The sequence below is a fragment of the Malaclemys terrapin genome, chromosome 1 (assembly GCF_027887155.1).
Source record: "Malaclemys terrapin pileata isolate rMalTer1 chromosome 1, rMalTer1.hap1, whole genome shotgun sequence".
Lineage (NCBI taxonomy): Eukaryota > Metazoa > Chordata > Testudines > Emydidae > Malaclemys > Malaclemys terrapin.
The window spans coordinates 151,593,095-151,610,009 of record NC_071505.1 but is presented as its reverse complement, the minus strand read 5'-3'; the positions used below and the strand labels follow the sequence as shown (position 1 = coordinate 151,610,009).

At 42.8% G+C, this 16,915-nt stretch overlaps 1 protein-coding gene across 2 annotated transcripts in view; it reads right to left on the bottom strand.

Annotated features, from left to right (window-relative positions):
• The window catches only part of LSAMP (limbic system associated membrane protein), a 442,951-nt gene that overhangs the window by 191,604 nt on the left and 234,432 nt on the right, over positions 1-16,915 (bottom strand). The gene's annotated exons all lie outside the window — the stretch shown is intronic.

The window sequence follows — 16,915 nt, the reverse complement described above, 5'->3', positions numbered from 1 at the left end:
CCCTGCCCTGCCTGCAGCTGCCTCTTACTGTTAGTTTTTCCCACAATGGGGAGTTAATCAGATTACTGTGGACCGCCTAGAATTATCAGCATTGCCGACGTTCATAGTGCCTGGAGAATACATCCATCATCAAACATAATGATGGCTGTAAATAACCATTGAAGAAATTGACATCAATGAGTATTTTCAACTATGAGTCATAGCTGAGTGTTTGGGTTTGAATGTTGGAGGGACTGGAACGAAGGGCATTTCTTTGAGATTTGATAAATTAACATTGCTGTTGAATTTAGGGGCTCTTGCTCCAGAATTTGGTCCCATTGTGCTATGGAGTACATTGGCCTCTGCATATAAGTGCCTAGATTGATGGGTATTTATAGAAATTGTCTTGAAAACTCATCTTTACAAACATTATGACAGATTAAGAACAAGTTAGACAAACATCTGTCAAGGATGGTCTCGATAATACGTAGTCCTGCCTCAGCACAAGGGACTGGACTAGTATGACCTATCGAGGTCCCTTCCAGTCATGCATTTCTATGATTCTCACCACAGCACTGTCCATGCACACAATATACAGAATATTCTTATACGTTACACCATTATTTAGCTACCGATGGTGTTATATCTAATTGCTGCATTTTTTCCTTTAAGGTTCTAATTCTCTATGGAAAAAGTAGTCTTGCAGTTTCTCATTCTGTTGTCATGGGGGTGTTGAGTTCATCCCAGGCCCTTTAAGAACAGGAGCAGAACTAGGAGGCTCCAGGCATGCACTTTCTTTGCCTTGTTCTCTCGCAGTTGGCTTAGATCAGCTCTGTCAGACAGAAGGGTCAGTGGACACGTCTCGTCACATAATCACAAGCCTCTTCCATTGGCACACGTATCATATTGTGTTTCATTGCTCACAAAGGAGACCAGACATCCTCTGTAGTGCCTAGTACTGGGTGAGGGGGGGGGTTGATGGAACAAGAAAGAAGAATGTTTGGAGGGACACTTCATCCTCTGAATGCCAAGATGCCACAGTGGGAAATGAGTTCACACATGCCTTGAATATCAATAGACTCGCAGGATGTATGGCAACTGTCTGTTAGCTATGCGGAAAGTACTTCTTATGCCTATAAAGAGGTCACATCACTGTTAGTTAAAATAGGGATTTGGGTGGTGTCAGATGGAGAAGCAGTGATATTCAGCAAGGAGGGAAAATTCACTTCACTTATATCAGGTGCTGCTTTGTTGGGGGGAGGTGGCGGTCTGTAGGATAGATATTGGGTGGAACATCTTGGGCTTATGGGAAAACTCATTAAAAAATTAAGTTCACCACAACAGGCTGAGGAAGGTTAGTATAGTGGAAGGGTCCACGCAAAATGTCTCATTAGAAATGGGTGGTATAGCACCTTCTCTGCAAAACTCTAACTAATTCTACTAACTCACTTGTGAAGTGGGTCAGTATCATGATCCCCATCTCACATATTGGGAAACTGAGGTGAGTGACTTGCTTAAAGTAATAAACTGAGTCAGTAGCTGAGCAGGCAGCATGGTCCAATAGCTAAGGTACTAGACTGAGATTCAGGAGAGTCTTCTCCTGGCTGTGCTAGTGAGCTGCTTTGTGACCATGCACAAATCATTTCACCTCTCACTGTCTCTGTTTTTCCAGACTTCAAACTCTTCAGGGCAGGAGCTGTTTCTTACTAGGCATATGTACAGCATTTAACACACTGGTGGCCCAATCTCAGCTGGATCTTCTAGGCCAATGGCTCTCAAACTTTTGTACTGGTGACCCCTTTCACATAGCAAGCCTGTGAGTACGACCCCTCCTTATAAATTAAAAACACTTTTTATATATTTAACACCATGATAAATGCTGGAGGCAAAGCGGAGTTTGGGGTGGAGGCTGACAGCTCGCGACCCCCAGTTTGAGAACCCCTGTTCTAGGCATTACCTTAGTATACAAAATAACAACCCAAGACTCCCAGCTCCCAGTTCTGCACATAGATCCTGGTTTTTCTTTTTCTTCTGCAAAGATCAGTTCTATGGCCTAGGACCACTTTAGTAAGGGCTTAGATGTCTTGGTTTTAAAATGCCTGGGGACAGTGTATACTGGCAATAGCAAGGGTGGGAAATTTTTGGTAAAAACGTTTGTTATAAACATAGCCATGATGGCACTGCTCAAAGATCTTATGTGAAAAATAAACCCTGTATTGGAAATGGAGAAAGGATCAAAGAAGGTACAGCGTCAAAGTGGTTAACAAAGAACAGATAGGGCATCACAAAATGAGAATGGGTTAGTGCTTTCAAAGGGCTATGGAGAAGAAGAGGGCCTATTATCTTGCGGAAAAAAGAGCACTAGATGGTAAGTGTGCCCACTAATAAATAAAGGAAAAGGGGTGACATTCATGATGATGTTTAAATGACCGAGGTGCCAAGCAGCTTGTTAAAATATCTCATGATCTTGAACAAGGAAAACAAAGAACAGCGTTTTCGACAATCAGGAAGCAACAGCAACCTAATAAATAGAACTATTGATAAAATGCAAGCAAGGAAATGTTAGCGGAAAATAAATCTCTACAAATAATCAGCTAATGGATTAAATGCATCTGAGGGTGAGAAGGAAATTAGTTGATCAATTCACTCAGCAACTGCTAATTATATTTGACAAGTCATGGAGTACAGGGAGGTATTTGAAGACTGGAGAAAAGCAGTTGTGGTACCAATGTTTAAGGCCGCCTTGTGACTGTGTAAGGGATAGGCCCAGTGAAAGGCATGGTGGCTGACTCAAGGATCCTTTGAAGGTGCAATCTGCATTCCCCTCTGTGCCACCCAGCTTCATTGGCCAGTGCTGCAGCTCATAGTCCTGTGATCATAGCCCCAATTCTGAAGAACTCCAGCGGCAGCATTAATTTCAGTCGTGTTTGAGCTCAGAGGAGCACAACCACCACATTGTTTTTGGGTCTTAGGCTCCTTCCACCCTCTTCCCTTCACTGTGTGCATCCATCTTTGTCCTTAAAATATGGAGGAGTGGGGGGTGCGGGAAATCTAACATTCCTGGAAATTAATGTCTATTCACTCTAACTGCTGAACAAGGGATTACTTCCTCCACCCCTGGCACAGGTACCCTAGGGCAAGGCTATCTGAATGACAGCATGGGAGGAGGAGAAAGACGATGAGTTTGGCAAGGCTGGATACCACATCCTGGGGCGCAGGGCAGAGCTTAACCCTGAAATGGAGTGGGTGATTTTTTCTTGCCTTTCCTACTTATGTTCCTTTATTTTTCTCTTTTGCTATAAAGCATAACCCCTTGAGGAGAAGCCCTTGTATTTGTTTATGCTCATTCTTCCAGCTTGCAAACCAATATTAATAATCAGGCTTCCAGGAATGTCCAATACAAATGAATACAATGGATCATTGCTTGAGGGGGAGGTTTTCAAAGATAGAAATGGGAGCTTGACACCTTACTCCCATTGATTTTAAAGGGCTTCCAGTGGGAGATGTGCACCTGTCTCCCTTTTGCGCCTTTAAAAATCTTGCCCTTAATAACTATGAGCTCAGTACTTGGTCCTCACGCAAGCAAAAGCCTCATTAATTTTGGTTGGACAAGCTTTCTTAAATAAGTACTGCAGGACTGAACCCTTTCTTGGTTAACTGTAACCCATTTATATCCATACACAGAAGGTAACATCCCTTGTTCCATAAAATATTGTCAGACATTTACTTAAAAACAATACAATGGAAAAGTCTGGGCTTCATCCCCAAGCTGTCACAAAGTAGAGTCAATCAGAAACTAGAATTCCCATCCCAAGGGAATTGCCCACATTTCATTTTCCCCCCTGTGAATTGGAACAAAAAGTCAAAATGTCAAGTTTTTTTCATGGAACAGAAATGACTGATAATTTCAATTTGGGAACATTCTGTTTTGATTATGTCTAATTGTTTTGTTTCAAAAATGTCAAATTGTTTCATTTTGATAATGCCAGTACATTATAATATAAAATAGTAAATATAATATAATATTAATATTAATACGACAGTCGAAATGAAATTAAACAAAACTAAATGACACAGTTAAAATAACAGTTTTACCTTGTCAAAATAGGAAACTCAAAACTGTTTGTTTCAAAACTTTCCAGTAGAAAATTTCATTGAAATGGACACACACTCTGAAAATGTTTAGATTTCCATGAACCTGCATTTTCTGAAAGAAAATGGTTCTGTCTAAAATGGTTTGATCAGCTCTATCAAAAGGCTACTCTGAATATATCATCTGAAGATACATTTTCCTCAGCATGATTCTGACCAAGAACCTCCTAATGCCAATTGGTAAGAGGGTGCACAGAGTTCCTGGAATTTTCTGATTCTGGGATGTACATTCTGGTTCCCCAAAGAATGTCATGTGAGGCCTCAAATGAAAGCCAGTGACAAACTGGTCATCAATATAATTGTGAAATGTGCATACAGATACTATGTAAAGAGATATGTATAAATACTGAGAACATATTCTTAAAGTATGTATCCAATTATTAGTCACCAGAAACAGTGACAAACAAGTTTTCTGTCAGATGGGAGATGTCTCTCCATTTATCTGTTTACACGTAAATTGAATAATGTCTCATTCACCACGGGTCCCCTATCTCCAGTCTGAACCAAATGAAAATGAAAGATTGAAAGAAAGAACTTCATAAAGGAACTAACAGGAAAAGAAACATGGCAGGGGAAGAAAACCTTATCTGGAGGTTGTATATCAAAGGTTTGCTTGAGTGTATTTTGGGGGACAAAGGGGATGCCCAGGCACCATGGCTTAGTCTCATGAAAATGTGTTATAATTTTGTTTTACATGTAACCATTTGTTTCCAGTATTCTTACTGATTAGCACTTGAATCTCTATTCTTTAATATTAAACTTATTCTTGTTTCACTATAAATATAGCTAAGTGCCTGTGTTTAACAGAGCTGTGTTCTAATGTATAACTAATCAGCTGAGGTGTACTGTTCTAGAATTACCAGGACTGCTATTCCCAAAGGGAATGGATCAGGGGCTGGACACTCCAGGGAATGCACTGAATATTTGGGGGTTGGTGTGTGTCTGTTGCTAGCTGTACAGGGAGAGCGAGTCCTGTGGAGGCCTGGAAGGTAGAGTTCAAGCTGTCTGGGGCTGCTGGATTCAGGGAGGTGACCCACCGCAGGCACAGACAAGACTGCTTCATGCTAAGGGCAGGTGGTGGTGAGGTGCCTTTCAACCCTGGGTACCCCAGGGAGTGTCACAACCATTATATTTAGATTTGTATCATTTAGTATATGGTCAAATATATATCTATTATTCCCATTCCCTAGTCTCACTCTCCTCTGTCCTGAGACAATGAGCTCCTCACAGCAGCAATTATCCCTACTTAAAGATCTGGAAAGAGCTGAACACATTGTGGGAGCTACCGTAGACAATAAATGGTTGTTAATTAATTATTATTGACGAGATTAATTTTAGTACTTTTAGCACTCTGGTAGGTCATTTTGCATTAGATAAGTGCATCCTTCATAGGAAGCAATTTGCATTGGGTTGGCGCAATTCTCACCTTCAGTTGTAACAATGAATTTAGTGCACAGCTGGTGCAATGATAATTCTTATGAACATGCAAAAGCTATTTTAAGACAGTTATTAAATTATTAATTCAAGAAAATTAATGCGTGACTTATGAGCTAAATCAAAAATCAAAATCAGATTGATCATATCTGATGTTATGACACAAAAATGGTGAATTTTTTTAGTATGACCATAATGCATGAGTCAAGTTGCCTCCAGGTTGCTCATTCTTCCAACACTTATCTGCTCTCTATCCTTATCGCTGTAACTTGTGCGAGTCCAGTATGCTCCATGAAATATCTTATGATGGTATTTTTAGACTGTTTTACAAAATTCATGGTTGAAGGGAATTTGGATCACATAATGTTTGATACAGAGCTTCATGGACTCCTACTTGCAAATTTAATTCAATCTGTCTTGGATTAGGAACACTGTCATGGATTGAAAATTGCCTGATGAACCATAAGTAAAGGATAATAATCAGAGGGATGCATGTGCAAATTTGCGGGGAGGTGTTTTGTGAAGTTCTGCAGGAATCAGGATGAGGTCTGATTTGATTTAACATCTTCATTAATAAGCCAGAAGAAGCAGTACACAGCTCACAAATGAAAGTTGTGGCTAATACTAGATTGGGAGGAGTTGCAAGCGCCCATGAAGACAGAGAAATAACATAGGGCTCTGTAGAGGTTAGCAATATCATGGACAGAAAAGAACAGAATGAGAGACAGACACCCAGTTTGGAGAGGAAGGATAGATCAGTGGTTAAGGGGCTAGCCTGTAAAGATCTGAGTTTCTTGCTGTGCCAGTCTTCCTGTGCAATTTTGGGTACATCCCTTAGGGCAAGATTTTGAAAGGTATTTAGGTGCCTAAAGATGCAGATAGATACCTAGTGGGATTTTCAAAAGTACCAAGATGCCTAACTCCCATCCCTAGGCACTCTTGAAAAACCTAGCTGCCTTCCTGCTCCTTTAGGTGCCTAAATGCCTTTAAAAATCTAAACTTTAGTCTCCCTGTGCCTCATTGGGATGTTGGGAGGATAAATACATTAAAAGATTGAGAGGTGCTACAGTAATGGGGGCCATATAAGTACCACAGATCAACTGTGAACCTCTTGTCCTCATTTGGTTAGTAGTTATTCACACAAGTAGTCCCATAGAAGTCAATGGAACTACTTGTGTAAGTAACTGCTCACCATTGTGAATAAGGGAATCACAATCTGGCCTGCTATTTGCAAGGGGAAATGCAAGCTAGGGCCCAACTCAGATAGCATCCCTATTCAGGACAGCATAATTAGCACATGCTCAACTTTACACATGGGTTTAAGTACCAGTGAAGTCAATGGGATTTAAGCATATGCTTAAAGATACACATGTGATTAAATGCCTTTCTGAATCAGGCCCTAACAGAGTACACCTGGGGAGAATAACCCAAAACACTGGTAGTCAATGGGAGGGGAAAACTGCAACAGCCGTAATGCTGAATGAGACCTAGACATGATGGGAGAGGGCAAATTCTGCATGAAGTAGACACATTATATGCTGGAAGAAATAAGTTTCAGCTGCAGCTATAGCGGCATCATGTCACAGAGCAGGGCTGTATCAGTCTTCATCTACACGGCTCTGGTAAGAATACACACTAGAACACCACCATCAGCTCTGGCTTCTGCTTTACCAAAAAGATGAAGACAAACTGAAGGAAATTCAAAGAACAGAAAGACTGTAAACCATAACTGAATGAGGACAGCACAACAAATTCTATGCAACATGTTTCACTAAGACCTTGTCTACACAGATCAGCAATGTGCTCTACAGCGATGTGATTCCTTGAAGCACACTAACATGTTGTGCATTAAGTGATCCACGTAGACCCTGCTGGTGTGCTTCAGATTAGTGCTGTTTGAAACAGTGCAACATTAGAGTGCACTAAGGAACCTTTAATGCACACCAGCAAGGTGTGCACAGACAGATTAATGCACAACACATCAGTGCACTTTAGACATCACTCCCCCCCCCTGTGTAGAGTGCATTACCCCACTGTGTAGACAAGCCCTTAGAGAATCCCTACCTAGAGGATTAGATTGGATCAAGGCTCATTCCACAGAACAAGACCTGTCCAACATCATACTAGCTGAATCAGTGATGAGTTGGTACAAAGGACTCCAGATCTACCACAGACTAATGGCCAGATTTTCAAAAGAGCTCAGCATCCAACAAGCCGAGCTCTTTTGAAAATCTGCCCAGTTAATTTAGAGCCTGAATGGGTCCTGTGCGCTTTAGAAAATGTGGCTCTACAATGTACAATCTTCTTCCAGTTGTAAATGTATAACATGATAGGACCTTGTATGGAAAGAGTTAACTACTTCATGGTTATTAATCCTTCCTTTGTAATGCTTAAATAATCTGCATACCCTTCACAAGATCATAAATTGTAATTACTACTAATCAGCAGTGACAACTATATTTACCTGTGTTTATTTTTTTCTCTGAAGTATTTTACTTGTTTTGCAAGGGGAAAAATAATAAAAAAAGTTTATACACAAGAAAGAAATCAGGAATGTTTGAAAAAAGTGAATATATTTAATCTATCTATCTGTCCAGGTTCTCAAATTAGCACACATCATCATAGTATCTGACAGCCTTCGTAGCTTCAGAGAGCTTATTTTAGCTAGTTCACTCTATACTATGAGTATACTGTATGCTACCAAGTATTCGAAGAGAGTATACACTGAGAAGTGAGAGGGTTGGAATTGCTGAGGATGGCATAAGGAGGAGAAATGGGATGAGAATGAGTGGTTGGGGAATATTTCCTAAGGGAGAGTCTAATGAGACTGTGGAATAGTCTCCTAAGGGAATTAGTGGGAGCCCCATCAGCTGGGGTACCTGCTGGGCAAGACACTGGAAAGAATATTGTACCTTAATTCTATACTGGCAGAGTGTCTCAGGGGAAAAAGAAGATGGGCAAGATCATCTAACAGAAAGCCGGTTTGTTCTACTGTTTAAAACACTGGACTGGAGACCTGGCTCTACCACTTACTTTCTGTTACTGTGCCTCAGTTTCCCCAGTGGTTGAAATAGGGATAATGACACTTTCTTTCTCCCACATTTTGACTGTCTTGTCTATTTAAATTGTTGGCTCTTCATGGCAGGGACTGTCTCACAGTAGTTGTCTATACAGTGCCCTGCGCAATGGGGCGCTGATGTTGTGGCCTTTAAGAGCTAATGTAATGCTAATCGTAATAAACAAGGTAACCACATCCCTCAGCGAGCACGGTGCATGTACCACCTTGGAAGTTAAAAGAGCCTATTTTTAAGTTATCCAAGAGCTAAAATAGGCATCTGAACTATTATTTATCTCAAGGAAAGTGTGTTCTAATTCCACATTCTGGTGGCCAAAGAAATATCAAACTTAAAAAATATATATTGCTTCTGGTCTGATACACATCATGAAACCACAGCTCCAAATGCAATTTTTCCTCACAAAATTACAAGCAAAGTGTTAAAAATAATAACATTGTGTGAGATAGATTGGCATTAACCCTATTTTAAAAGTGGGGAAACGGAGGCACAGATCAGCAAAGTGACTTGTTGAAGACTATAAAGGAGCAAAGGTTTGAATCAGGAGGTTCCATATTTCTAGGCCTGTGTTTAGACCAAACGACCACAAAGGCTTAGAGCAAAAACACCCTCTGAACCTTAACCACAGTGTTAGCATAATGCTATAAAACACACACATTGGATCACATTACACACTCAGAACCCAATTTTCCACTTTGGTTCCTAACCTGAGTGCCCAAATACCTATTTTAAGTGCCTACGTGCCTGGCAGAGCACTCATCTGAAGGATTTGGATACGTGGCTCTGAAAACTGGAGCCTCCCACTTTGTGGAGCTAAGAGATTTCCAGGTGGATTTATAGCAGAATAGTTGCTGCTCTGTTAGACTCACTAATGTAAAGGAGTCCCATGGTGTCACCTCTTACTTCAGTGGCTTGTGGAGGTGGTTGAGCTGACACACTTGACAAAAGGAGGTATGAGTCCACAGTCAGCTAAGCAGGAGAAATAAAAATAGCAACAGCAAATTGGCCACAGTGGGAATGGCAAGTGCATTTGTTCACCTGAAGGCAAGTGGGCAATTATGCTTTCAGTGGCCAGTCTGTCTTTCAACTCCTTCCTTTCCCCACTCAACAGAGACCAATGCCTCACCCTCATAGACACAGTGTGCTCAAGGCAACCCATACCCTTTGCCTGGCTCTGAGAAATGTTCCGGACCTTTCCTTCTCCAGGTCAGATTCTTTTCAGAGTTGGAAAAACAGATGGAGCCTGAATTCTTGCTGAATCTTATAGCACTGGATAACAAAATGGGGCGGGGGGGAAGTGTGTGTGTTTCTGTATGGTTTTGTTCCACTTGGCTGAGCACAGGCTGAATGCAGAGGCTGTCTCCATCCACAACATCTCAGGGAATGTTTTCACATTTCTATAGACAGGGAGCAGAGCCTTTGGAGATCTCTCCCTACAGAAAGGAACCTGCCACTGATGTCACATTTGCCTCAGAGGCACGTCAAATTGATGGCGCTCAGCTTGAAGAGTGTGGGGGGGAGCAATGTCATTTACCACAACCCATGGGAGAGTTGATACCACTCCTGCACGAGGAGTTCAGGTGTCCAGCTATCTGAACTCAGGACCCATCAATCCACAGGCCTGTCCAGGGAACAAGGGTGGCTTCTTTTTAAAAGCTCTGCTTCTTAGAAAGTGCCAGTGCACTAACAGTAGCAAGCTCTATAGGAGCTTTATGCAGACACATTTTGCTCACAAGCTATCCCAGTGCCTCTACTGATTGTAATGGAGTTACTCCAGATTTACACCAGTATAACAGAGATCCATCAGCAATACAGTTACTCAAGAGACCCCAGACTGTGGAGACTGAATGCTGACATGCTGTGGTCTTATAAACAAAGGTAAATCAGAAATAAAAGAAATGGAGCACACCTGTACAAAATATCATCGTCTGTCTAGTGCTGTATCTCTGAGATTATGCAAAGAATAAACACAGGACGTTTCTTTGGCTTCTGTTATTTCCTTAGTTTGTAAATCTTTCCAAATCGGATCCACGTCTCTAGTTTCCAGAACATAAATCAATCAATCAATTCTGAAACATGAGTAAGCAAGCAAGGGTCTCACCTGGCTAACAGAGCTTTGGCCTTTAGAGCAGATTGGCTGTTTAAATTCTAATAGTCTCTGAAAAGAAGCTCTCAGCTACTCCAGTCCCAGCTGTGAGAAGGGGCTGTAAGGAATGGGACAGAAGTGCTGGCTGAGGGGAAACTCACAGCTACACCAGGCCTGACCTCTCCCAGCAAAAGGGCTATAAGCAACAGGGCAGGAGTGCTGGCTGTGGCGAGCTCAAGCTATGTCATTCTCTGCCTCTCCTGGCTGAAGTCAATGTCAGGAATGGTAAGGGAGTGTTAGTCGCGGGACAGCTCATGGCTACTTCCATCCCAGCTTCCTGCAGGAGGCGCTGGAGGGCCCTGTTTGCTATAAGGGACCTCATAGATACTCCAGTCCCAGCATCCACTGCCAAGTTTGCATGTTCATTTTCATTATTCAAACACACTGATTGAGCATATTCTCAAACCTGTTTGTACATTGTGTATCACCTCTTAAAACTGAAATCTTCATGTAGGCCATCTTCCCTTCCTGATTCAGCACAGCTCATAGTACTGCGACATGGAAAGGTTTTAATAAGACAGTCAGAGAAAAACAAAGGGAGGTGATTAATGTGACGGGCACTGCTGTGTGGACTCATGCCCCACATTTGTCCTATAGCTATGCTGTTTATTTCCTCTCCTTGGATGGGGGATGCTACATTTATTAGCACCGAACTTTCCCTCATTGCCGGAAGCCACTGCTGCTCTGATCTCCCCAATTCACTTTGCAATTAAATTTTGACCTTTTGTGAAACAGCTGTGCAGGGAAGGTCTTGGTTTTTTCAAGTTTTAGTTGGTCAAAACAGCCTCTGGAAATCCTAACGTGTCTGAACAGGGTATAACAAACTAGAAAATATCACCGCATGGAAAAGGACAGGAGCTTCCCCACTGTTAAAGCAGCAGCCCCCTGGAGCACAGGCTGAAAACAAATGTCTCAACAGGTTGGGCCTATTGGGTCTCAGGGAGACTGGTATATATCGGTGTAACTCCACTAAAGTCAAAGGAGTTCCTGGACAATTACACTGGGATAGCTTGGAAGCAGAATTTGGCCTGTGTCTGTATGGGCACAGGATGGGCCTCAGATTGATGTAATCAGAGGCAGGTGGAATACTTGAAAGCCCAAACTATATAACTTTTCTACAAATAATTACTAATTGCACTGTAAACAACTGCCCAGCAAGGAAGTTAGAGAGCATCATCTCAGCCACTTTCACTTATTTACTTTGACACCAAACCACCCTTGCACTGATCAGGCACTGCTATTACTCCATAAAGCATGAGAAGCCATATAACGTCTCTCTCTCTCATACACACTCATGTCCTGATGACTTAAAATCAGTAACAAAACAACCCACTCACAGTTACTAACATAATTTTCCATGTAGAGCCTAATCTTCATGGTCAAGCCATGAATCCCTGAAACAAACCACACTGCATGTACCAGACCTTTAACTGTTACAGGAGGGAGGCTGGCTAGGGCTGGTCACCAGCCCACAAGTTACAGGACCCTTGATCTTCATGGGTATGGTTTCCAGTAAGCCAGGGCAACTTAAAATAGGTACAAATATTTTTCCTGGGTTCCTATGAAGTCTCCGGTAGAAATTAAAAATGCCTTTCCCTCCCCCACTGAAGAGAGAAAGTGGACATGCTGCCTGTCCTTCCCTGAGGGTAAGAAATGATTCCAGTGCTTCCATATGTGTTATAAAGAGAGTTTTCCTCCCATCCTCCAGTCCCAAAGCCAGGGATGGGTTCCTACAGCTAAACGGAATGAGGAAGGCTGGGCAGGAGAGCTGAGGTTTGTTGCCTGTCTATGGAGATCTCAATCCGAGAGCCACAAACCGTTTAGAATCCTTTTACCTGCAGCAGCAGCAGGCGAAGACAGCAAAGGTCTGGAAAGTTAATGTTACTGTGTAAGGGAAGGACGGAGGGGAGAGCTTGGCATGAAGGATTCATGGGCCTTCACGGGGATTTCTATCTAGCAAGGAGTTTGGAGCATTCCCAAAACCAGTGAGCCACATTGTGTTCTCACGTATATTAGTATAAATCTGGAGTCACTTCACTGACCAGCAGGGTTACTGTTTTTGCGATCTTACAGTAGTGCCCAGATGCCCTGATGAGGAGGGGAGCATAATGGCTTTATGGACTAGGCAGGGTGTTCCAGGCATAAGGGGCAGTGTTGGAGAAAGTCCAAAGCTACTTCTGAGACAGCCAGATAAGTGGGTGGGTTCAGGCTGGCATCATTAGGGGAATGGGGCAGGCGGGCGGGTGGGCAGGCACGGGGGGACGGATGGATGGACGAAAATGCAGAAACAGAGAAGCAGAGAGGGGCAGAAAGACATGAAGCTTGAACTTGATGCAGCAGAGCAGGAGGAGTCAGCTGGGCAATTCAAAGGGCAGGGGGGTGATGTGGCCACAACAGCAAGCTGGGAAATGATCATAACTTTACTCAGATTTACTCTGGTGGAAGTGGGATTAGAATCTCTCCTAGCATGCTGTGTGTGAGATTGGCCATCTTCTCTGATAGTGTACCCCTGGAGGGGTGGTTTGCAAAAGGATTTTGGCACTGGGAATTGAGATGGGTGTACATGGGGTGAGTGTGGGTGCTAGAGTTTAGGCTGCTGGAATGGAAGGTGAGTTGGGGCATGCAGCACAGGAGCTCTGAGAAGGTTTGGCAGCTGGGATGCTGGTGAGATGTGTCACAGGAACATACAGGAGGGGGACTTTCGCAGCTGAGGTCTGGTGGTGGAGACACCTGTCGGCAGTGAGTGAGTGGGGGTTTTAGTAGCTGGGGGGATTGAGGCAAGGAGGGAAGTGTACTGCAGGTACCACTTAGTTACCTTCCCTTGTCCCCCTCCACTGGGCTCTCGCTGTCCTTCCAGTTTCCCTCCTACCATGACCCCAATCCTTGCAACAATCTCCAATGTCTTCTTCCTGAGCTTAATGATGAATAGAGCGCCGCAATTTCTTTCTTCTTCTTCTTCTTCTTTTTTTGAATAGTAAATTCACCAAAAATGCATTTTGCGGGGTCACAAAAGTGATTCATGAATTCAGGTAAAATTCAGTGAATAGTTTCTGATTCAAAATAGCGGGAGAATTACAGAAAAGATAGATTCTTTCTGGCCATTTTGAAACAAAATATTTTGACTTTTCATTTGATTTCATTACATTTGTTTTGCTTCAAACTTTAGCTCAATTTAAAAACTAAACCAAACTAAAACCAACCCCTCATCCCCTCCCCCAAGAAGGTGAAAAAAACTGATAATGACCTAAAATAAAAGGAAAATCCCAAACAAATTTAGTTCAGGTCAAATAAAATATTTCATTCAACCCAAAACAATTTTTTTTTCATTCTTTTTTGTTTCAGTGAGAAAAACAACAACCCCCAAACCCTCCAAAATCAATTTCAGTTTGAACCAAACCAATTTTTCCCCGCAGATTTTTTGGTTCAGCCACTGCTCAGCTCAGTTCATATGATGAACTCACTGGAGCGGGAGTGGGTACCATGACTCCCTGAATTCTGGAGGAAGGCCCACAGCAGACACTTCACTGGAGCTGAGAGAGTGTGCAGTGTCAGAGCCAGAACACACTTGCCACTTGTCCCAGTTTTCCTGGAATCATTCCTTTTACTAGGTAACTGTCCCAGGAAACATGCAAGTCTTCCCAGGACATTAAAAGTCCCCTTTTTTGGTCAGTCATGCCTCTGCTGGCTCCCTCAGCCCATAAAAGCTCTAGCGAGAGGAGTTGCAAGGTGGCAATGTCTGCACACAAGTAGCTCTGCCTTTGAAGTGTCTGGCAGCCACGGGGATGGGGCAACTCAGGAGCAGTGAATGGGATAGGGGTCAAGGCTGGCAGCACCCAGTCACACACACACAGGCACTGGTTATGGGGGTCACCACTGGGCAGGAGTGGAGTGGATGCAGCCAGCCTCTTTTCCTGCTTGACAAGGTCTGTGCCTAGGTCAGCACTGGGAGCAGAAATCTGTGCGGGCTGGTACCCTCTCCTGGGAATGAGATGAGGAGACAGTGCATGGGAACCAGGGGACGTGGTACCCAGGGCTGTATGTGGTCAGGGGGGCACAAGCAGATGTCCCTTTTTTTTCTTTACCTCTGTGGTGGCAACCCTTGCCCAGATGGGATTTTGCTCACCTTCTCAAAAGCTCCTGAAAACAGGCTATGCCAATTGACACGTGTCTGTTCAGGAAGCTTCTGCTTTACCTCCCCGCACCTGCCTTATTAACTGTTCTTAACAGCTCTTCTTGTGTGTGTGTGTTTGGGTAATTCTTGTTTCCTCCCATTTAGCATGTAGGAAAAAGCATTAGTAACACTCTTGGTTTTAAACGAACCCTATTAATATATGCCTCTGCAAGGGACTGTGGGATAATTTTGATAAATGGGGCTCGGAAGCTGATCTGACAGAGCCTGGCGCAGTGCTTGTGTGTTCTCAGCACATCGCTGCACACACTGAAGGAGGCAGGGAGGGGGCTGCGCAGCATGGGGTCAGGGTGATGTGAGGGGGAGAGAAGGAGATCTGGAAGACTGAGCAGCTCTGCACTTTAAATCAAGCTCCTTGAAATAGCACAAAGGGACCTAAGCAGGATGAAAAACATGGGCAGAAGAGAACAAAATGAGAGTCAGCTGGAGGAAGTGCAAGCTGGTACAACTAGGTAAACATGATCTGAAACACAGAGAGGAGGGTGGGAGCCATTCATGGGAGGGAAAGAGCCAGGAAGCTGTGATGACAAAAGACAGCAAGGGGGAAAGGAAGGCAGCAAATTAGACACAAGCTTGAAGTGTGATTTGGCTGCAAAAAGGTGACCGGCCCTGGTCCAATCCCTCCAGGCTGCAATTCAGCAAATCATATAAGCATGTGAATAAAATTTAAAACATTCATTTTAATGGGACTTTTCGTGTGCTTAAAATAAAGCACATGCCATGTGGGGGCCTCAGTTGTGGACACCACGTTACCATAAAGATAATGACAAATTGGAGGAAGTGACCAGAAAAGAAACAAAAATGATCAGGAGGTGGGGCAAGTGGGGTCAGACTGATGTACAAAGTATGTTTACAAGAGCTTGGCTAAGGGAGGCCAAATGGGTAAGGGGGACATATTGACTGAATACTTGAAGAGTGGCAGAGGGTTATTAACATCATAAAAGGGGGGCAACCAGAAGCAATGGGGTGGAAATTAATAAAGAATCCAGTTAAGGTGAATATCATGAAAAACTTCTTGAGAGTGTGTTCTTGACAGTATTTGGCTCTGGAACAGTCTCCCAAGAGGAGAGGTGGAAGCCCCATTGCTTGTCGCTACAGCTCGCTGAAAAATCATGCAACTCCTACAATACACCTTGCAAGACCAATTATAAGAAAGACCATGGTATATCATGGGAGATGTAGTCTAGCCAAGAGCCAGCCCATTGAGGAGAATGGGGACATGAGGCATCCAAACTACAACTCCCATGAGGCACTACAGCAGCTCAGAAGGACACAGATTACTGTTGAACTGACTAGAAAAGCAATAAAATACTATGTTTCAATGTTTCCAATGGAAAAATAATTTAGAAAAATTTCCCATGGAAAATTTTGATTTTATGAAACTGCATGTTCCATTTAAAAAAATCTCAACTGAAAATTCCCAGCTAGCTCTACTCATAAGATATGCAACTAGACTTCAAAAGCCTAGTGAATGTACAAGCTGGAAAAATCCCACAGGGGTCCCTGGGAAGACTGACTAGACCAGTGACTCTGAACTTTTCCCAACAACTGTACCACTTTCAGGAGTCTGATTTGTCTTGCGTACCCCCAAGTTTCACCTCACTTAAAAATTACTTGCTTACAAAATCAGACATAAAAATACAAAAGTGTCACAGCACATTATTACTAAAAAAATGGTTACTTTCTCATGTTTATCATATAATTATAAAATAAATCAACTGTAATTTAAATATTATACTTACATTTCAGTGTATAGTATATAGGGCAGTATAAACAAGTCATTGTTTGTATGGAATTTTGGTTTGTACTGACTTTGCTAGTGCTTTTTATGTAGCCTGCTGTAAAACTAGGCAAATATCTAGATGAGTTGATGTACTCCCTGGAAGATTTCTGTGTACCCCCAGGGGTACACGTATCCCTGGTTGAGAACCACTGGACTAA